Genomic DNA, 24,510 nt, shown 5'->3' on the forward strand with positions numbered 1-24,510 from the left:
AAAAATTTTTGCAGGAAAACGCCGCTATAGGACCCAAAAACGTCACTATAGGGCTTAAAAACGCCACTATAGGGCCCCTTGAACTTGTTATGGGACTTATAAAAAAATTTTGCAGGAAAACGCCGCTATAGGACCCGAAAAAGTGGTATTTCCCTAATTATTTCCGAAACAGTGCTCTGTTGCTAAATATTTCAAAAATTAATGCTAATGGGCCATTTTGGCCCTAAAAACATAATGCAAGTGAGCCCATGACTGAGCTAAAAGAACTTATGATCACTCTAGTTAATGCTTAATGTAATTACATTAAATGAGTTTTTTATATTAACTATTATTTACATAATATTTAGTTTATAAGTTTCTTTATTTAAAATATATTATTCTTACCTTTTTAATAGGACTAATTTACCTAATAGTGATGGGTTGATTTCTATTCCTCCATTATGTTATTCAAAAAGATTGTTAAAATTACTGCAAATTTTATGACAAAAGCAAACAAATTACAATGATAATGGATGAAATTGGTTTTAACAAGATAAGAGCATTCACATTAATGGAGCTATTTTTTTAGCTATTTGGTACCACAAAAAGTTACTTTACCTATTTTACCTACTCACCTTACAAAACATTCAGCATCAGTGGATCTATTTTAGCTTTCAACAAAATAAAATAATATAAACATCACAATAAAATAGTATATCTACTACAATAGCAGTTTGAACGCACAAAAAAAAAAAACAATATATAAGAAAAGAAAAAATAGAAGAATAAAAGAACAATAGCAGTGTGAACGCACAAACAATATATAGCAATGTGAATGCCATATAAGAAATAAAAAATAGTAAAAGAAGTGTGAATGCACAAACAATAGCAGTGCGAATGCAAAAGAAGAGAAATAAGAATAGAAGAAAGAATAAAAATGAGTAAAATAATCAAAACAGTGCGAACGCACAAATAATTTTTTTTTTTTTTTAGCTACAATGCACAGCTAAAAGTAGCTGTGCACTATAGCTATGGAGCCAAAAAATATAAGTTTGGCTCCACCATTGTAGGGCACATTTTGGTATTTGGTGGTGCTAAAAATAGCAATATAGCTATTTAGCACCACCAATGTGGATGCTCTAATAAATGAGAATTTAAAAGGCAATTCTATGGTGCACTTTTTTTGGGACACCATACTCACAAGTAGGTAGTCTGCTAACATCACATTTGACGGTTCTATACTTACATTGAGCAATACCAACATTACGTGTGATCTTAAAAAAAATATAAGTTGACAAGATTCTAATAAATGGTTTAAACTCAGATAATATATATACGCACACATATAGATCTATATAATGGCCTAAAACGGCTCACAAAATCTTATGCAAACAAATATTAAGAAGTCAACTAAAAGTTAAAATTTTTCAATTTTACATATATTATAAATATTTCATAATTATCAATAACTTCACTTGGTTGTTGGAATGAACTAATTCTCTTTATCCATAATACCAATCTCAAGCAATCGTTCAATGAAAATGTGAATTATTGGTGTTGTAAAGATGATCATGGAGGGTCCCGTGGGCTGTGTAATCACGTACTAGGATCATCTTAATTATTGATATTGAGGCCCCTTTTAGAACAGTTGAATTTGTCAATGACACCCTTCCACTACTTCCACGAAAAGGTAAATTATTGATGTTGTACAGATGATCATGGGGCCCCGTGGGCTATATAATCAAATATTAGTGTGGACGCCCTGCAAAAATTAGATTTTTAGGTCAGGTCATACATTGGATCTTTAACGATGTGTCTCTTTGTGTGCATATATTTTTAAGGTGAGATGTGTGTATGTGAGTCCCTTTTTATTTTTATTTTAGGAGTTGCTATCAACCATTAGTTTATATTAAATGTGATTGGTTACCTATGGATCTAATTCATTTTAAGTTACATAATTAACTAAGCCAATTTTTCCACAATTCTTTTCACGCTGCGCTAAAATGAATGGGTTTGTGATATGGAAATAAAAAGATGGTGGCAAATTCACATATAAGTAATTGGCTATTACTCTCTAACAACCACTTCCACAAATCATAACAAAAAGTTGTGTCCTCGTACTAATTAGAAAAGCAGGACAATGACCCAAATTGTATGATTTCTTTGTTGTCGGTAGCATCTGCTCAACGGCCTATGCACGTTAACAAAGTAATTTCTTTGTTTTAAGATAGGACTGCTTTTGAAAGCGCATTATCACAGGTAAAGTCCAATCTCGACCCATGAACAATCTGCGCACGCAAATTTGGGGGTAACAAAATTCAAAATCACTTTCTTTATCTGACACCTCTTATTGCACTCGAGATATCAAATAAAGAAGGGGTAGCTGTTGATATTATATTTTGTTCATCCTTGATTTGCGTGCCAGACCCAAAAAAATCCAAAAATATCATTTTCTTTCCATGGGTTCGTGAGAGCATCTAAAATGACATGGCACAACCTGTTCAGACACCAGAGCACTCAAAGTGCTTTTTTTTCAGTTAAAATGACCAAAATGCCCCTGGTCAACCATTGGTTTGACCAAAGAACTTATGGTCACTCTAGTTAATGCTTAATGTAATTACATTAAATGAGCTTTTTATATTAAATATAATTTACATAATATTTAGTTTATAAGTTTTTTTATTTATTTAAAATATATTATTCTTACCTTTTTAATAGGACTAATTTACCTAATAGTTGGGTTGATTTCTATTCATCCATTATGTTTTTCAAAAAGATTGTTCAAATTACTACAAATTTTATGACAAAAGCAAACAAATTACTGTGATAATGGATTAAATTGGTTTTAACAAGATAAGAGCATTCACATTAATGGAACTATTTTTTTAGCTATTTGGTACTACAAAAAACTACTTTATTTATTTCACCTACTCACAATGAGGTCAATGACCCAAATCAAATGATTTCTTTGTTGTCGGTGGCGTCTGCTCAACGGCCTATGCAATTTAACAAAGTAATTCCATTATTTGTTGGCTTTCACCCTTTTTTTTTTTTTTTTTTTTTTTTAGACAGTACTGCTTTTATATTGATACTAAATCAGAGAAATTTTGATCAATTAAAGATCCCACGGATTTTATATTTTTGGAGGTATTTGACAAATAGCATTAACGCACTACAAGGTACGCAAATGATTTTTTACGTCATAACTAACTGAGACAGCCTATATATAATACAAACTTGTCTATCTTCCTCTACAGCACACTAAAATTTCACCAGTTTCCTGCTTGTCCAAACCAATGAAGCTTCACAACCCCAATTTTCTTGCATTATTATGCTCTGCATTCCTTCATATCATTCTACTCTTTACCGTAACCCTTCTATGCTTGAAACCTGCCACCTCTTCTGCCACTCCAACAAATGAGACTGACCGTTTGGCTTTGCTCAAATTCAAGGAATCCATTGATTATGATCCATATGGAATCTTGAGCTCATGGAATGATTCTTTCCACTTCTGCAACTGGCATGGAATTACATGCGGCCGCCGTCATCAAAGAGTCACAAACTTAGAACTACAAGGTCATAACTTGCGTGGCACTATTCCCCCTTACATTGGCAACCTCACCTTTCTTAGGGCCATCAACCTTCAAAACAATAGCTTCTATGGTGAAATTCCAAAGGAAGTTGGTCAGTTCTTCCGATTGCGAGACCTCAATCTTACAAATAACTCGTTGGGAGGAGAAATTCCAACCAACTTGTCCAGCTGCTCTGAACTTAGGTATATAAGAGTCTCGAACAACAAACTTATTGGGAAAATTCCCAAGGAGCTTGGCTCTCTGACCAAGCTTATTTCTCTTGTGGTCGCCAGAAACAATTTCATAGGAGGAATCCCAAGTTTCTTGGGAAATCTTTCATTACTCGTATCTTTTTCGGCAACCGAAAATGATTTAGAGGGAAATATTCCAGAAAGCGTAGGCCGTTTGAAAAGCTTATCATATTTCATAGTTGGAGGCAATAAATTGAACGGTACGGTCCCCTCCTCTCTCTACAATATATCATCTATTAGAATCTTGTCATTTATACAAAACCAACTTAGTGGTACCCTTCCAGAAAATATAGGCCATACTCTCTCTAATCTCCAATGGTTTTCAATAAGTGATAACAAATTCTTTGGGTCAATCCCTAGTTCTTTGTGCAATGCATCTAAACTTCAAGTACTTGCCCTTAACAATAATAGCTTTGTGGGATCAATTCCAACTAATTTGGGTTCTCTACAAGATCTTGAATATCTGCAACTAAGTGACAATAAATTAGGAAAGGATTTGGACTTTTTAACGTCTCTAAGAAACTGTAGCAAAATGGACATGCTAGAACTTGTGGAAATCCAATTTGAAGGTGTTTTGCCCAGTTCTATTGGCAACTTGTCAACACAACTCACAGAATTATATTTGGGAGGTAATAAAATATCTGGAACTATTCCTGTAGCATTGCAAAATCTCATCAATTTAATTATCTTGGGCATGGAAGAGAATGTTTTCACAGGTATGATACCTACCGGTTTTGGGAAGTTTCGGAAGATGCAAGGACTAGCTTTATCGAAAAACAAATTGTCAGGGAAAATCCCAAGTTCTATTGGCAACCTCACTCAATTGGCAGAATTGTTTTTGTCTCAAAACAATTTAGAAGGAAGCATTCCTCCAAGTATTGGAACTTGTCAAAGTTTACAAAAGTTGGATGTTTCACAAAACAAGCTTAGTGGAGTCATACCCCAACAGGTTTTTCAAATTTTTTCTTTGTCACTTTTACTCAATTTATCTCACAACTCATTTAGTGGCAAATTACCTGTTGAAGTAGACAGTTTGAAGATTATTAATTCACTCGATGTCTCTAAAAACAATTTGTCTGGTGAAATTCCTACAACAATTGGAAATTGCTTGAACTTAGTGTACCTAGGCTTGCAAGGGAATTCCTTTAATGGGACCATACCTTCATCAATGGCTTCCTTGAAAAGCCTTGAACATTTAGATGTTTCACAAAACAACTTATCAGGATTAATTCCAAAAGGTCTAGAGAAACTTTCATTTTTAAAATATTTGAACATTTCGTTTAACAATATTGAGGGTGAGGTACCAACAAAAGGAGTTTTCAGAATGTAAATATTATATTTGTTATTGGAAACAATAAGCTTTGTGGGGGTATTCCACAATTGCAATTACCAACATGCCACAAAGTTACGAAATCAAGAAAGTCCCTTGCTTCAAGATTGACAATCACAATTGTTTGTGTTGTTACATGTATCCTTCTAGTTTCATCCTTTCTTGTTCTTTATTGGAGGAAAAAATCAAAAAAGAAACCATCTTCTATAGTCTCAAATATTGATCTCCTTCCAACAATTTCATACAAAATGCTCCATCAAGCGACTAATGGATTTTCTCTCGACAATTTGATTGGATCTGGCAGTTTTGGATCAGTATATAAAGGAGTTCTTGATCAAGAGGAAAGATTAGTTGCTATAAAAGTTCTTAACCTTCAAAACAAAGATGCTTCGAAGAGTTTTATGTCAGAATGCAAAGTATTAAGAAATGTGTGGCATCGAAATCTTATAAAGATCTTAACATGTTGCTCTAGTATAAATTATAATGGTGATGATTTCAAAGCTCTAGTTTTTGAATTCATGGCAAATGGGAGCTTGGAAATGTGGCTGCATCCGATGACAGATAGCGACAATCAATCAAAAAATTTGAGCATTCTTCAAAGACTAATTATTGCAATTGATGTGGCTTTTGCTTTAAACTATCTTCACAATCATTGTGAGCAAAAAATCATTCATTGTGATTTAAAGCCAAGCAATATTCTTCTTGATAGTGATATGATTGCTCATGTAAGTGATTTTATCAAGGCTCCTCACAACTTCGAAAGATTCTTCCCAAAAGTGCACTAGCACAATTGGATTAAAGGGATCTATCGGTTATGCTGCTCCAGGTATTATCTTTCTTCTTTTGTTTTAAATCCTTAACTATTCTAATGTATTTATTTTCTTTTTGTCACTTTATCAAATGATAGGATTTTTAACTCCTTGATTTTGTTGTTATATATGCTTTTTAATTTTCGTATCATCAACATATTCGTATGGGTGTACACATAATTAGCATATTAACATAAACTCTCATTTAGTATTATTTATTTATTTATTTGCTAAGTAACTCTCGCTTAGTATTTGATTTTCTTTTAGAAGTTAAAACACATTTGCGTTTGTACCACGCAAGAACATACTTAATTTAATTATTATTTTTTATAAAACTGCAAATTTTAATTCAAAAATAAAATTCAAATATGATTTAAACTTTGAGAAATGTTAAATTTGATATTCTTTGACTAAAATTTGTACCTTCTTTGTACAGATATATTTTCTTAATCAAAATAAATCAATAGGAGGGGGAAAAGTGATTTGTACCCTCGGGATAAAGTTATTAATGTTTCCTTTAGTTTCAAAAGTAAAAGCATATGTCATTGTTTTTTTAATATAGATTTGTTTTATTTTCTTGACTTTGCATTCTGTAAACCCTAAATTGATATTTTTGTAATAGATAGAATATTGCTTAATTTCCCTCCATTCCATGAGTTGTAGAGTATGGCATGGGCGGTGAAGCATCAACTGAGGGGGATGTATATAGTTATGGAGTCCTTGTGTTGGAAATGTTTACAGGAAGGAGACCCACTGATGATATGTTTAAAGACGGTCTCAATCTCCATAACTTTGTTAAGATGTCCTTACCAAAAAGGCTCATTCAAGTTGTCGACCCAGTGCTTTTGCCAAGAGAAGTTGAAGGAATGGGAGTAGCAACTGCAGCAATGATGGCAACAAAAGAAGATGACAATGACAATGAAATTGAAGTAGAAGAAGCTAATAATACTGAGGACTTTAGGCATACTAATGTGGATATGCAAAAATGCTTACTCTCAGTCCTTAATATTGGAATCTTATGTTCATTGGAATCTCCAAAAGAGAGAATCAATATGGAGGAAGTCATTAAAGAACTACAAATGATAAAAAGTACTTTGTTGGTTCGGGGATTCGCAAAGGTAGACCAAGTAGAGCTCAAGTAAGAGGCATTTCATTTTAATTACTATAAGACTACTCTAAGTAGTGTGTCCCAGTCATTTACGTTGATTTCATTCAGTTTCCAAATACTTCTTTTCAAAAAGCTTGGAAATTTTATGTTTACCTTTTCATTAATCTTGAGTAGATTGTCATAGCTAATTTTAAAATTAGATTTTCATTTCCCACTCGTGGTCAAATTGCTAAACAGAAATTGTCATCTTATCAATACCCACGAGCTTGTAACCTTGTAATAGTTATTGTTTTTTTATATTATCAAGGTATAAAATGGTGAGCTAATGAACTTTTCTGTGAATTGCAGAGGCCAGCAGGAACAACTAGAAGAGATTAAATGTCTTTAATAATGCCTGGATTATTCAAGGGATTAGGAGTCGTGATCTTAATTTCAAGCTAGTTTAATATCCCTTGTTGAAATGATCAATGGATGATTTTCTTTCTCTTCTGGTGTAGGAATCATGATTTTCTTTCTCTTCAAGTGTAGGAGTCGTCTTCATTTACTGTGTTGGATTCTACTATGGAAATGTGTGATTATGTGTTTGTACTAATAATCAATTCAATTCCTAAAAGTCTTTATCTATTCAATATGTATATGTACTAAATGATAATATGAGAATAATAAGAGTATATAAAGTTAATACATTCTACTATCAATTCATATTCCACCCATTGTAGGAAAAAGTGAAACCAAATGTAAACAAAATGAGAGAAAATAATCTAGAGGCCTATTAGCCTAACTCTAATCAAGAGTACACTTTCAAGTCTCCCTACCTATTCCCCATTCCTGTTAGTGTAGCCAACAAGTTGGAAAAAATACAGACTTCCTGTGGGGTGGGCTTCATGGGGAGCATAAATTCCATTTGGTTAATTAGTCAACTATGTGAAATCCAATCCAAGGGGTACCGAGCATTCAAAAGCTGCTGATTTCTAACCTAGCTTTGCTTGGGAAATAGCTGTGGAGGTATGGGTTGGAACAGAAGTCACTAGCAAAACTGCAAAAGGATATTGATAGAGCAAGTACAGAACTACTTGATGTCAGAGGTACTCTGGAACGGAAAAAGGTCCTTATGGGGTAGGCCCAATATCAGGAAGGGTTGGGAGAAGTTTGCTTCATACACTCGTTTTGAGAGGGGGGGGGGGTGTTGGTGGGTTGGGGTGTGGGTGTTGGTTCCCAAGTTTTGTTTTGGAAGTATCATTGGGATAGCAATGGGACTTTCCAGGATAGATACCCTGAGCTGTTCAGGTTTGCCAGAGACAAAGAGGCTTTGGTTTCAAACTATCTTGATTGGGTCAACGGTCAAGTGCATTGGAAACCTGTCTTCATCTTAGAGGCACAAGACTGGGACTTAGATTCTATGGCCCAATTTTTTGGATGATCTGTAAGCAATAAAAGGTAACCCCTATAGGTCCTGGTAGATTGTTTTGCATCCATCACCCAAGACTGGCTTCCAGGCTAAAAGTAGTTATAGAGTGCTTCAAGAAAGGCCTGTAAATCCTATCCAATTTCCTAGGAAATGCATATGGAAAATGCTAACCCTGCCTAGTGTTGCATTCTTTGTTTGGGTGATGGCTCTTGGGAATATATAGTTGATGGATAATCTTTGAAAGTGGGCCTTTTTTTTTTTTTGTAAAGCCTTTGAAAGAGGGCTTTTATCATGGCAGACTGGTGCTGCTTGTGCAAATCTGATGGTGAGTCAACGAGTCATCCCCTATTACATTTTCCTATTGCTTGTGACCTATGAGCTTTTTCTTTTGCCTAGTTAAGATCGCTTTGGTCATGCCAAGTTATGTTATGCCTATGGTTTTAAAAACATGTATGGTCAAAGAACCAATTTTGGTCCCGATTCCCGGTTTTACCTGGTTTTGACCGGTTTTATACAAGTTTTGGGGAATTTACCAGACCGGATTGGTGCCCGGTTTCTGGTTGAACTGGTTAGTCCGGTCCAGTTTTTAAAACAAGGGTTATGCCTATGTTGGAGTCTTGGAAAGGAGCCTTCGGTTCCTTTAGATTCAAGGAAGTGCGGGGTTCCATTCTTGCCCTATTTTATGTTACGCATTTAGACGGAGAATAGTCAGCCTACATTTAAGTGAAAGGAGTTAACTTTGCCTCATTTTAAGTTCATATTTTTGAAGACCCTTTATGAATGGAGTTTAAAATCCTATACTTTCAAGGCGTATTCTTTGATGGAATCTTTATATTCTTTTCTGATTCGCCGTTAATTTCTTTACTTTTATCTTTCTCTCCCCTTTGTGTCCATTTTTCATTGGTGTTTTTTCTATTATTTTTTATTGTATATTTTCTGTATTCTCTTTCTGTTTTCACTAAATTGACATTACTTAAAGAAAGAAATCCAAAGTAGGGGCAAAAAATAAACTATGTTTAATGAGCTCAAAACGCAGGTAGTGTAAAGGAGTATGAAATACTTTAGCATAAAACATATGGCATAACACGGGAGAACATAAAATTAAATAATTTGTGTCCCCTAGATATTGAAAATGTAACATTAATAGACCAAAAAAAAAAAGAGAAACACAAACTACCCAAAAAAGGAAAAGAAAAAGAATGACACTGAGACTCCCTCCCATATAAAACCACTAGAAGCCATGCAACAAGGAAAAGAAAAACATTTAAACTTCCTCAAAAAAAAAATAAAAAATAAAAAATAAAATAAAAAAAAACCAGTACAAGCCACGCAATAGGGACAAGGATTGAGGTATGTGCACAGGGAGAAAGTATATGATGTTTCAGGAACTCCACCTCAGCATCTAGTTGGTGTTTCTAAGTCCAATAAGAAAGTAACACCTGTCTAAAAATAACATGTCATCACACCCTACCTTATACACCTGAAAATACAAATATGCCCTTGAAAAATTTCAAACCCCCGCCTAAACACCCTTTTCCCCTTCAGCAAAATCAAAACTCTCTTACTCCTCTCTGCTCTCTCTCACCGCACCACCATCTGCTCTCTTTCTCTCTCTCAAGTCCGAAGTTCCACAGCCACTGCTTAGCATCACCGCCGGAAAAAATTTCAAACACTCACCCTCTCTTGCTTTTCCCCTTTTTGCAAAATCTTCTCCTTCCGTTTCTCTCTACACCACCACAGCACACCAGCACCTCCATGGCTCTATCTTCTCTCTCTCAACTCCAAACCTTGACAGCCGCTGCCTAGCATCGCCGTCGGATATAGAGATACACTGTCGATCATCACCAGTTCCGACGAGACCGACGTTTGTCTCGTAGGAAAACGCCCAAAGCTCTCTTTCTCGTTGTTTCCAACCACCAACACCAGAAGTTTTCTCTGCTTCTAACACCAGACGTTGCAGGAATGTTTTGTTCTCTCTCTTTTTGAATTTATTTTCTGAAATTTTATGTTTACATGTGTCTTGTTTTGTTTTTTTTTTTTTTTTTTTTTTTTTTTTTTATTATTATTATTATTATTATTATATATATATATATATATATATATATATATATATATATAATATATGTGTGGTGTGTGTGTGGTGTGTGTGTGTGTGTGTGTGTTTTATAAATTGACATATACATTCATATTTAGAAAGGAAACTTCTACTGTTTGATAAAATGCTTTAGTGAAAATATTGATTAGATGATGCATTTATATGGGATTTATAAATAGAGGAATCAGAATAGCCAAAGTCTGGGAGACTAGCAATTCCGGATTAGCTAAGTTTAAGTTGTTTCTGGATTAATAAAAACCATTTGTGATCAGTGTCTGTCCATACCAATTTTACATGTACATTTCACTATCCATCTATCCACATATACACTCACATTTCACTAACAATACAAATCTGTCCTACAAGAATTCATAATTCTTATATTAGAAATTGTTATAAACAAGATTTTGGTGTGCATCCTGCATGCAAACTGTTAGACCAATAAATTCAATCACTACTTTCCAGAAAAGATACCTAATCTGACTTGAGTAATAAGCTCACCCAACTAGTGCAGTGACCTGCATTATTTGCTTTTTCATAGTTGGAATTTTCACAATTTGTTTCATTATTTGTAATAATTTTTTTTTTTCATGGTGTAGGGATGGATGTGATGCTTTTGTTCCGTTGTTTTTGCTGAAGGAATTGATTTTGATAAATAGTTTCTTCCTAAGAGTCTCCTCTAAGGTATTCAATCTATCTTTCTGTCCTTTTCCTAGTTTAAGTCTTTGGTTGAGTTATTATGAAAAATTATGATATTTTGATAATCGATGTAAAGCTCACTTGAGTGTATGTTTGTTTATGGCTGAGGATTAGTGGGTGGCTGGCAGCAATTCTTTTTTATGACTTTATGGTAGTTAATGTTATGTTGTATTATATATATTTGAGTCATCTTTTCATTATGTTCATTTTTTTTTTTCATAATTAGGTTCGACTAGCCATGGACTTTTCAAAAAATGCTTTTGTTGCAATTGGGGACAATGATAAAAGGGAAAATTTTGAAAATGTAACTTTGGGTGAATGTGATGAATTTAAAATTGGAATGCAAGTGAGGTTTGAAGAAGTATATAACCCTTATAAATTGTATGCTTTAAAAAGGGGATTTAGCATTTGAAAAGTGGTTAAACGATAGAATAATGGTGTTATTAGGCAACGAGAATTTGTGTTCAAACAAGGTTGTAAAGTATCATAATTTAGATGTAAGAACGGGTTGTTGTGCTAAGATCCGGTTTGATGTAAAAAAAGATATTTGAAGTGTTTCACACTTTAATGACACACAATCATGAATTTGCAACTCTGGAAGAAAGATGTAACTTGAGATTGGGAAGGAATGTGCTACCTGCACATGGGAATATAATTAGCACAATGGTTAGCTCAAGTATAAAAGCAACAAAGTCTTACTTTTTATCAAAAGAACTTGGTGGTGCAAATAATGTTGGGTTCTCATTTTTCCCCCCTAATATTGTTCTCTCTTTTTTTTAGGGCCTTGCATAAAATTCTGGACAAAAAGCTCTTTTGGATAGTATTTTGGACGTTATTCTGCACAGCTAATGGACAGCATTTTCGACATTATTGCACAGTGGAGGAACATCTTAGATAGTATTTTTGACTTGCCAATTTTTTAGATAGAATAGCTGAAAATTTGGTCAAGTGATTGCATAGCCAAACACTTATTATTGCTGTCATTTTGGAAAATTTTGTAACTAATGAAGTTACTCAAACATGATAGATTTTGTGTATGTTTGAGTAGCTTCTAGTTAAAGTCTAATTATATGCAAATGATGAAAATTTTTAATGCAATAGTACATTTTATTCTTTTATATTAGTTTCAATATGTGCATGGTGGTGGAATTGTAATGCTAGATTGTTGCAAGTGCTATATTGTTTAGTGCTATATTGGGATGAATGATAGCACTCATGAAGAGTTCCAATTAAGGGGATGATATAATGAATGACAATATTTTCATGCTAGAATATTTCTTTTTTGTTATTTTGATGATACACTGAATGGCAAGTGCTAGACCTTTTTCTTTTTTTTCTTTTTTTTTTCAAGGGTGAATTGTACAGTGCTACAAGCTGCTCCACTTTTACTCAAGTCTTACAATAGTTGAGTTCACAAGTAAGAATAATTGCCCCATTATTGTCAAGCCAAGAAACAAATGAATTACAACTTGGACGTGTGGCCAAATCACCCATTATATATATATATATATATATATATATATATATATAATTTTTTTTTTACAATAAACCAAGCTTTATTATAAAGAACGAAATTGAAATTGTACAACCTAGAGCATCCTTCATGATCACATATATCATACAATCAAGTAAGACCACAATTTACAAAACCATTCCAATTGTTAACAAAGCCCCACTTAGCAAGCTCATAAGCTACTTGATTTACATCTCTCCTAACCCAAATGAAACTTGGTCAATCTCATTTGCTAAGTCCAGCATGTCTTCAAGTATAGTCCTTAGGCCATTGCTTATGTGTGGCTACTCCAGCACCGCTATATGCCACTGAAATTTATTTTCTATGACAGCCATTATAAACAAGCAAAATCTTAGACAATCTGCAAAACCAATTCAAAGTTGGTTGGTTGGTCACTTTACTCTTAATACTAAAGCAAATTAAATTAAAATTTAATGGAAAACACACACCCACAAACAATAGACAATATTGAATTTAGTTACTAGTCGATAGAATTTTGCTTTGAAAATTTCAGATTTTTTATTTCAAACAAAGTAACCAAATTAAAGTGCAAGACTTCATATATATATATATATATATATAAATATATATATAAATAAATAAGAAGTTTTAAGAATAACCACAAAAGAAAGCTACTCTTCATTTGTTAATGCATTCCAATGTTGCTCACAAGCAACTAGAGACCACCCCTTAAAAAGAGGATATAGCATATACAAAAAGGATCCTATCAAAATGCATGATTAGCAAGAGCACATCTAATTTGATTATTTCCCAACATTCAATGAATCCATTCTAATGATTGTGGTACAAAATTACACAGAAACATAAAAATTATTGACAGACTATTGCTTCAATCGAATCATCTCCAAGGCATGTGCACAAAGTAAGAATCAGAATGCTAAATCAAGTAATCATGCATGAGTTCCTATAAATTGGAAAAAGCAATAGGATGCAGCAGCCGAACAAAAACAAGAAATCAAGCTGTTCAAAATAGTTCAGAACACACCTAGCAGCAGTAAAACATCAATACAACTATAGCATCTATAAAAATTACAACACCAAAACAACTACAAGGGTCTACAACTTATCCCAAAAAAAAAAAAACTAGGGTATATACAAAAGGAGCTCAGGTATGATAGATAACCATAAAGAGTACAATAGATCAACACCTTTCTGTGTTAGTATACAAAGTGTAATGAGTCTTACCATTTGGACCAACAAAGGCTGACTTCCCTCTTTAAGAATAATCATGCCAAAGGCACATGGTCATGGTAGCGAATAAAAAAATTTCAAACCTTTTTCCTGTCCCTTCTTGTGTTCATTATACAAATTTCAATTCATACACTGATCAACAGAAATTATGTATTTGACATGAGGACAACATATACAATTATATTTGTATAAATGTAAACCAAAGAAGTGCAACTGACCTGAAGAGAAGATTGAGTGAATCTCGTAGAGGTCTAATGTTAGAGATAGGGTGTTCAGGAGGCAGCTCACACAATATGATTTAGTAACTGAAATAAGCAACATACAAAATAAAATCAGCAAGGTTCCATAACAGAAACTAGTGCCACATAGTGCTATAATGCAAACTAAAAGAAACAGAGTATATAAAGCCAATGATAAACATGACTGATGTTGAAATAATCCAAATGTATCTAATGAAATATACCAAATTCCTCTTTATTTATTGATAAGGCAATATAGACTATGTGCAAGTTACAAAATACACTGCTAGCAAAATATACACATTATCTACAAGGGACTATCAATATTAGTCTAGGCAGCTCAATCCCAAGTAAGTTTATAAACATTGATAATAAAATAGGGATACAAACTAAACCAAAATACCAAACCACATCAGACCTGCCTCTTCACTAAACAAAAACACCCGTATCTTACACCATAACACCAAACCCCATCAGACCCATCTCTTTCCTAAACAAAAACACCCAAATCTCACACCCAATATACCTTACAGAGGTCTATCTTTCAAGTGAGTCTTGGTTATAAAAAGTAGACCCCTTGTGAGGTGAGATTATGAAGCCAAATCAATCATCATAAAAAGATTGACCCTTGTAATTTCGAGAAGAAGAAAAAAATACAAATAATATGTGAAAAATACAGAGAATAAACAGAAAAGGAGAGACAAGAAAACCTTCTTGCGACTTTAGGTTTTGGAAGAGGGGAAAAAACCTCCGTCGTTGAGGGTTGGAAGCAACGAGAAGGAGATACGATTTTTGGGTTTTCCGAAGAGACAAAGGTCAGTCTCGTTGGAATTGGTGAAGTTTGGTAGCCTAGCTCCGGCGGCGATGCTAAGTAGTGGTTGTGGAGCTTTGGAGTTGAGAGAAAGAAAGAAAGAGAGAGCAGTGAGCAGATGGTTGTGCGGTGAGAGAGAGCAGAGATAGAGAGAGACTTTTGATTTTGCTGAAGGGGAAAAGGTGTTTAGGCGGGGTTTGAAAATTTTCAGGGGCATATTCGTCTTTTCGGGTTTAAAAGGTCTTGTATGCTTACATGTTATTTTTAGACAGATGTCATTTTATTATTGGGCTTAGAAACACCAACTAGATGCTGATGTGGAGTTCCTGAAACATCATATACTTTCTCGTGCACAGGTAGCAATAACCCAGATAAACATGGTTTATGAACCATTTTGACCCAATTAAGGACTCCAATATGGTCTATAAAGACACAACCTAATTAAGTTTGGGGGTGAGTTCAAGGCAAAGGTGTCAGGTTCCAGAACAGTAGAACTCATCCAAACTAGATATTAAAGTCACTAAAACAACACTATTGTTAATAGTATTTTTAGAATAGCATTAGCTATATAAGAATCCTAATGGCACATCCAACAATCCTGATTCTAGACCCATTAAACTTCTCATTATCCCCATATCAACATCTCAAGTTCTGTTTCTTTCCTAGTCTCCCGTCAAGTTCTTGTCCTTTTCACCAACAAGTCATATATACATTGACAGTATCATTTGCAGAGAACCAAGTTAGTACCTAACTCAGGTCCTTTTTTGTGTTATCATCTTTGGTGACCACCTAGCATGACAGCCTACAATTAGGTCTGCTAATTCTTGACATGTATCATAGGGTTTTAGTCTCAACAACCAAGGTTGGGAGGGGGTTTCCCATTTGAAAAGCTTCCTATGCTTATGGATCAAATTTGACCATTCCTAACTCACCCAAGTGCTTCATTTCTTTGTTGAACTTATCTGTTGGTATGCATTCAACAATAGGTGCATCAGGCTCCCATCTCATTCCTTTACCCACACTAATGCATATACAATCCATGTGTAGCAGCACCCATTTTCTCACAAGTACAATTTCTACAACAACAGTTGATGATGAAGTCCATACTTGGGACTTTGATAATATGAATTGATGTGTTCAGGTTCCTTGGGGATTCTTGAAATCCCTTCTTAGGCTAATCCATGCACAAGAATTTAACATTCATAATTTACAAATCCAAAAAATGGTCATTCCCATTGCACATAACTCCTGCTTTTGTGGGGTATAAAAGATATCATGGAAGGTAGCCCCACCCCCAAATTTGTTAGGAGGGGCTGATTCCCAGACCCGAACCCGCAACCTGTTGCTTTTGGTGGAAGGCACTTGTCATCGCACCAAGGCTCAACCTTTTGTAATTCACAAATCTAATCACAAAGTAAAATCCATTTTAAGTTCTTTTATTTTAACACATAGACTATAAAAAAACCTTGCAGATATTGCAATTTCAAATATTTCTATAACATTATCATTGAGAAAATGTTGAAAAATAATATAAAATTGGTAGTATGATCATTTAAAATTTTGAACTCTAGCTTCTAGGTATTAAAAGATCCATACCTCAAAAATGAAAAATCCACCAGGTCTTAACATCAAAGCAGCACCATTGCAAAGATGGAGAAGATCATTTATGCCATTTATACCACCATCTAATGCAACTCTTGGTTCATGTCTACCAACCTCAGCTTGTAGCCCAGGGATATTGTCACTCAGTATGTACGGTTGATTACTGACAATACCTGCAAGTTTTCCCTCCAAATCCTTCAATGGTTTGAACCATGATCCTTGCCTTAATTCAATTACATCCTGAGTGGTTTGTAATAAAGGGCAGAAGAAAAAAGAAAAGAAATCAGAGATATTCTATTTTGCTGGAAGGAAGAGGGGAAAAAGATGAGAGTGAAAAGTAAGAAACCTAAAAAATTAATACGCTTCAATTTCTCATAGTAAAATAAAAGGTTAATTACAAATATTTACCATATAAACTGAGTTGCATTGTCCCACTAAAGTTTAAAACTGAGCAATCAATCCCCTAATGTTGCTTAAATTTCCAAAACCCTCCCAATCATTCCAATTGCTGTCAAACCAAGAGCAAATTATTGCATCAATGTGCCACCAATCCCAAAGAAGAAGAAAAATGTGACCAAAGCTCTTTTCAGCCTTTTCTTCTTCTCATGCCTCTTAATTTTAGAGCACTTAGAGCTGCGGGGTGTTATTTGGAACTTTGAGCTACATTAGACATTTTGATCTCAGCATTCATTGCATATCCAGTTTACTATTTATAGTGCTGATTTAAAAATAAGCATCACAGCTTTACCCTGTCCCCCACAATGAAAAATAATTTAGTATTCTTCAAACTTTCATTTATAACATCTGAATGCCTTCTAAGAAATGGAGAAAAGGAAGAAAAGAAAAGCGAATTTGATAACTACTAAAGGAAAATTATTCCCCTTTTTTATTAAAGTCCGAATAATTGGACATTGATCTCTTAAAAGAAACTATCCAAAAGGTGTATGGTAGTTAAAATTATTACAGAGCACCTACAAGATTTTTTTGAAATTCCTTGCCAGGACAATGACTGTGTTTAGCCATTATAATTGCATTTGTGTTAGGAACCTAGATGATGGACCTGTTAATGCAACTGAAGATTGTAGATAATTAGGAGAGTTGTGCATGTTAGTAAATTTAATTTAAAGAAAACCTATTAAGTAATCAACAAAGATTTCCCCTGCATTCCTGATATTGAACCCTATAATACCACAAGAACATAGGACACAATTACTACAGTCTACAGCCATGATAATTGGGGCTACGGTTTATCATAGGAGGCATATAAGTGGTTAGGGTTTGTTTAGAAGGGGAATCAAGATTACTGTAAAGGCATTGCCGCATTGGCCACTTTATTAAACATAATCTTTCAGTAAGTTTCATTAGCTATAATAGCAGTACAGTTACAAGCAAAAATGGAGGACTTGTATGTTGAATAACAACGACAATCAAACCTTAGTCCCAAAATTATGGGGTCAGCTATATAAACTCAACAGACTAGTCAAAGTCGGCCACATGTATTTTAATCACAGCCTATCCCAAGCCTGGAAAAAGGAGAGTTGCGGTAAGTTGCTGGCTAAAGTAAAATTTAGCCACTTTATTATAAAAAGATCCACTCATATGTTGAATAAAAATATGATCTAAAATTGGAGACTATCTTACCTATAAAAATAAAAAATTGGAGACTATCTTTCACTTTCTATGTTGAATAAATGATTTACTAGAAGCAAATTAAAAACTTCCTGCATTTCATTTGAACATGTAATATGATCCAATATATGGATTGTGGGATGAACACTATCCTTGTTAGTGAGTTTTCATGTGAAATTATAGGAATTGGGACCATTATATTACAATGATAAATTCACTGAACTGCAGACCATACTTCTGCACATTAAAAGCTGCCACAGACAGTGCGACAGGGCTTAAATCTGTTGCAATGACCCTCCCACAACTCCCCAAAATCCTCCCAATTCCAATAGCAAGTGCCCCACTTCCAGTTCCTAAATCTGCCCACAATCCCTCTCTTAATCCTTCATTATTTGAAACGACATCAGCCACCAAGTCAACAATGAGTTCAGTCTCAGGTCTCGGAATCAAAACCCCATCTTGGACACTCAACACCAAGTCCCTTCAATGCTCACACCCAACTAGATACTGAAAAGGCCTCCTCTCTTCAATCCTCTGCTTCCACAGATTGTAAAGTTCTTCTATGCCCATCCTTAATCTTACATTTGTTTGATTGTTTTCAATACCCATTTGGGAAAACACTGTGTGATCCTCAATTGCATCTTCCATGAGCCACTTAAGCTCCCTGCACAACAGGCCCGAGTCTGGACCATCATCGGAGTCTAGAAAGGTTGTCCCAACTGAAGAAGCAAGATGTGGCCCAATCATGCCATTTTTGGAGGTCAGAAACAGAAGTTGAGTGCAGTGGTGAACTTAGGAAGAGAGGAATTTGAGGCTTCAAAGAAGTGGGTGGGGATGACATTGAAGAAAAGCAAACGGGTCGAAGAAGATTGATACTTATAGAGGGTTTAATAAAGACTGATAAATTAGAAGGAAAACATCCACGTATGAAGCTTAGCTTCATTTTTTGGCAATGTCAATGTCAAAAAAAATGTAGGTCTCTCTATGCTACAATATCATGACAAAATTAAATAACCCCCAAAAAACAAAGCTACAAACTTCTATAACAACAACATTATCTTGCCAAAACCAAATTCTGATTCCACCATAAACCCATTAAAAATGCTCCCATAAACACCATGACCAAAGCAAGAATTAAAGGCCTAGACTTTAAATTTGATCACCAGCATTGAAATTTCTCCATTGAATTCCCTACCACTCTCCTAGTTCCGAGTGTACCAATAACTTGGCTTCTAACAATAATGAAAAGCTGAAGACAAAGACTAAAGCAAGAACGTCTAAGCTTAACAGAAACATGAAAACTAAAAGGTTTCTACACTTCAGACATTATACAAGGAAAGGAGAGAGAAAGATTTAAACTTTAAACCAAGCAGGGCCTTTCACTGGGCTTTTAGAATTGAAATTATAATTTCTATGTTTCAATCATAGATTAGAAGAAGAAGTTTGTGTGTGAATCACTGGGCTAATCTTCCCCTTTTTCTAAGCAACCAAACAAAAGGGAATGGAAGAAGAAGAATGGGACCTGGAGAACTTCACAGCCAGTTCAGGAGAGCTCCTTGCTCCTCTTCAAGGGGGATTTTTCAGAAAATAACTACAAAACCCAAACTATTTCATTAGTTAGGAAACGTTTGAAACTAATTTGGAATATAACAACTCGAGTTCAGAGGGGACGATTTCCTGGGTTTTTTATTTTATTATTGAGAGAAATCGAGTTGAAAGAAGACGACTTCTGAGCCTGGAAAACGAGTCCAAAGGACTCGGTTTTAAAGCATGGAAACCGAGTCCCTTGCACTCGGTTTCAAAGCCTGGAAACCGAGTCCATTGGACTCGGTTTCTACTCTTTGAAAACGAGTTCAACGAACTCGTTTTTCAGGCTTAGGAACCGAGTCCTTTGCACTCGATTTCCTTTTATAAACTGCCAGCATCAATTCCATCAAACAGCAGCACTCCCATCCAACAGCATCCCACAGCAGCAACATCACGTGGGCATCACAGTTCCCCCACAGCAGCTTCAGTCCCCCAGCCCTCCACGTGTCTGTGGGTCCCAGCTGGACCTGTCCCTCTTGCCGTGGGAATAAGTTCTCTGTATTGTGAATGTCTTCCATATATCAGAAACTCAGTCTCTATATTCAGCTCTCTCTTGAACACTCTCTATATTCAACTCACTCACAGAACACTCATCACACAACATTCTCAGGTAATATTTTTACAATATTGTGATTATTTGCTAGATTTTTTTTAAAGAAAAATTTAGAACATATTAGGAAAAGTTTTGTTTTTCTTATTTGTTAGTGTAAATATTGTGATCAATTTATTTGTTAGTATATTGTGATTATTTGCTAGGTTTTTTTTAAAGAAAAATTTAGAACATATTAGGAAATGTTTTGTTTTTCTTATTTGTTAGTGTAAATAGTGTGATTAATTTATTTGTTAGTATATTGTGATTATTTGCTATTTTCTTTTTCTTTTTTAAATTAATGTTATGACACATTTATATAAGATCATGAATCTACTTAAGAAAAAATATCTATAATGAGTAGTAATTTAATGATTAATTGTTGGGAATATTTAGTAAATAATTGTGATTAAATTACAACATATTGGGGAACTTTTTTTTGTTAGTGTAAAATATTTTGATTAAATTACAACATATTGGGGAATTTTTTTTTTTTTTTGTTAGTGTGAATATTGTGATTAAATTATTTGCTAAGTTTTTTTTTAAGAAAGTTAATATTGTGATTATTGGGAATATTTAGTACCAAATATTGTGATTATTATGTGAAAATTTGAGTACTCTAGATATGCAATTTTGTCCTTTTTATTTTTATTTTTTCATTTAAGAGAATATATAAAACTTTTTTGGCTAAAGGTTCGAAGCTCAAAATCTTATAAATCCAATTATTTTTTATTTTTTTTAAGGAAGTTGCAACAGTAAAATTGTAACATGAAATGGTCATGACCATGACCATGACCATGAATGAATGTGTAAGGATGGTGCAGCACGAGCACGTATAGTTTGTGAAAAATTTACAAATATTTGGTGTTGTTACCATTTGTAACATTCCAAGTTAGGAAAAAAGGAGCAGACTTTAAAAATAGAAAGAGAGCAAACACTGTCCATTTCCATAGCCCTTTAGGATTTTAGGGGATTAGATATTGGCAAAAAGAACGGAGTCATTAGGGATTTTTTTAGAAAATAACTACAACTATTGTGATTATTGGGAATATTTAGTACCAAATATTGTGATTATTATGTTATTACAACATATGGGAATATTTGTTTTGTTTGTTAGTGTAAATATTGTGATAATATGCTAAGTTAAAAAAAAAATTAATATTGTGATTAATTATTGGGAATATTTAGTACTAAATATTGTGATCAATTGTTAGGAATATTTAGTACTTTTAGGTCTTTCTCATGGATATGAAATGGATTATGAGTTTGATACCTAAGATAGTAGTCTTTTTACCATAAATTATTTCAAGATATATTTGTTAAGATTTGTAACAGAGATTTCAATGGATAACTGGTTGGTATATAATATTTTTGTTCATCATAACTTATTTGAATGGGTTTTGAAAGTCATGCCTTTAGAATGATTTAGAATTTTTAAAGAATATGAAATTGGTAATGACTATTTTTGTAAGATTACTAAAGGTGAGTATATGCAAATTTGGTTGAGGTTAGTATTGTTGGCATTTCATACACAAAGTTTTGTGATTGATGTTGATTGAGCGTTATAAATTTGTCACTAACACAATTGCACTTGATGATCTATAGGTTGACAATGATCTATATAAATATATACTACGGTGGACCCCTTAGCAATGCCAACCCTTATGATGGAGTCTCATTTCAAGGTCCGGGTATCCAGTGCTACTATATGATGATACGCCGTAAGCTAAAGACCCTGAATGAGCTGAAAGTAAAAATTATGGAAGAGTTGCAAGTGAACCCTGCTTTGCATGACATACATATTACTTTCCGTTCTCCATATGAAGTCCTCAATCAATGCATTAATTACAGATATATGGCGATAACAGAGGACAAACATGTGAAATTCATGTTTAGTAAGATGGACAAATGGAAACAAGCAGCAGATTTTGAGTTATACGTCACTTTGGAGCCTCGTGCAGAAGTCGGCGTAGAGGACGAAATTGTACAAACAACTACATCTCTACAGTTTGCAGTCCTAGATGATCAATGCACCACATTGGGAGGCTATACACCCCCTTTTCAAGAGACACCAGTAACAATTGAGAGCGAACCTGGAAATAGATATGAAGATCAATTTTGTACACATCGAGGTGAATCCTCTACAGTTCCAGTAGTTGAAGATGAAGATGAAGACGAAGACTGTTCTGGGGAAGATGGTGAGGATAGAGATGAGTATGAAGAGAGGATTGACGATGGTGACTTTGACAGGGGTCTTGATGACCATGAAATTACTCACATTCCTCATGTTGATGATATGGCTGAATGTGATGAAGATGATGAGGACGCTAATGCTAGAGTTCAGCATGTTACAAATACGACCCTCGTTTATGAACCTCCTGCCTCATCATTTTATGAAAATACTTGGGAAAATATGGTTGATCCTGAAGTTGGTCAGCAAGCATTTGGTTCTTGGAATGCAGACATGAATTTTGCGAAAGGGTTGATTTTTGCTAATAAAGATGCGGTGAGACGTGCATTAACAATTTACGCCGCAAAGCATAACAGAAACTTTGTGACTAGTAGGTCGACCACAAGTAGACTGTCTGTGAAATGCAGCGATGAATCATGCATGTGGTACGTTGGGGCAGTTGTGAAGCCTGAACTCGGACTATGGATGGTCACATCTTATAGGGGTCCTCATAGTTGTATGCCCCTTGCCACGGCCCTTGATGGTAGAATGATGGATTGTAATTTTCTAGCAGAAGAATTTGTTCCATTGTTGAAAGAGAAACACACGGCAACAATTTATCACCTCAGACATTTCATTAAAGGGAAGTATTATGGGCATATTCTTTCTTACTATAAGATATGGGATGCGAAACAACGAGGTATTGCAAAGATATTTGGGGATTGGGAAGAGTCTTACCAAAGGTTGAGAAAGTTATTGTTTGCATACTGGGATCAAGAACCTGGCACCCGTTTCTGGTTTCACACCATACCCAGGGACGAGTTCGGTGATACAATATTGCGCTATATATTTTGGGCTTTCGCTCCATGCATTGCAGGATTCAGACATTGTAAGCCAGTGATCAGTATTGATGGGACCCATTTGTATGGTAAATATCGAGGGGTGTTGTTGATTGCAATGGCCACCGATGCCAACAACAAGGTTTTGCCTCTTGCCTTTGCCGTTGTGGACAAAGAGTCAGGGTCTAGTTGGGGGTGGTTTTTAGAACGCCTCAGGAATGCACTGGGGGATGTGATAGCAGATAAGGACATCTGTATAATTTCTGACCGACATAAGGGTATTCAAAGTGCAATTGCAAACTGGCCTAGACATGATGATGGACGACAACGAGTAGTTCACAGATATTGCCTTCGACATGTTGCTAGCAACTTCAACACGCATTTTCAGGACGCCACTTTAAAGTCATTAGCCTTGAAAGCGGGGTATGCTACTCAGGAATCTAAATTTGAGTTGTACATGCAACCTATCAAGGAAGCTGAGATCGAGGCCCTTAGGAAGAAACGGAGAACCGAGCGGCAGGAAAGTGAACCCGACTCATCCATCATGCCATACACATATCTAATGAACGAGGATCTAGACAAGTGGACCCAACTACATGATGGTGGATACCGTTATGGGGCTATGACAACCAATGTCTCGGAGTGCTTCAATGGAGTACTCAAAGGTGCCCGTGGCCTACCCATTGCTGCAATGGTTGAATTCACTCATTGCAAACTTGTTGCGTATTTCCATGATCGACACAAAGAAATTACTCATGATCTCTCAAAGGACAAGGTATGGACTAAATATGCCTTAAAAATCTATGGACACAACCTACAAAAATCAATTTCACACCAAATAAATCCGTTTAATAATCAGAATGGTATATATCAAGTAATTACTTCATACAACATCTATAGCTCTGGAGGGGGAAACCATAGTTATGAAGTAAATGTAATGGCCAGAACATGTGGTTGTGGAAAGTGGCAAATGAGAAAGATCCCTTGTTCACATGCAATTAAAGCTCTTCAGTACTTGGGGCAAGATGCGACTGCATATATTGACCCATGTTATAGTTTGGTGAACGC

The 24,510-nt window shown here is 34.9% G+C and overlaps 1 long non-coding RNA gene and 2 pseudogenes across 1 annotated transcript; 1 reads left to right on the plus strand and 2 right to left on the minus strand.

Annotated features, from left to right (window-relative positions):
- The first annotated feature begins 3,272 nt into the window (after positions 1-3,272).
- On the plus strand, positions 3,273-8,469 carry LOC115986089 (annotated as a pseudogene).
- Positions 8,470-13,078: 4,609 nt separating this feature from the next.
- Positions 13,079-14,972, minus strand: LOC115988160. The gene is made up of 3 exons (XR_004091338.1): positions 14,926-14,972; positions 14,195-14,281; positions 13,079-13,125 (listed from the first exon to the last, which is right to left on the minus strand). It is a non-coding gene; the product is annotated as an uncharacterized LOC115988160 (long non-coding RNA).
- A 1,635-nt stretch (positions 14,973-16,607) lies between these two features.
- Positions 16,608-19,251, minus strand: LOC115988159 (annotated as a pseudogene).
- Positions 19,252-24,510: the final 5,259 nt, after the last annotated feature.

The sequence above is a fragment of the Quercus lobata genome, chromosome 4 (assembly GCF_001633185.2).
Source record: "Quercus lobata isolate SW786 chromosome 4, ValleyOak3.0 Primary Assembly, whole genome shotgun sequence".
NCBI lineage: Eukaryota > Viridiplantae > Streptophyta > Magnoliopsida > Fagales > Fagaceae > Quercus > Quercus lobata.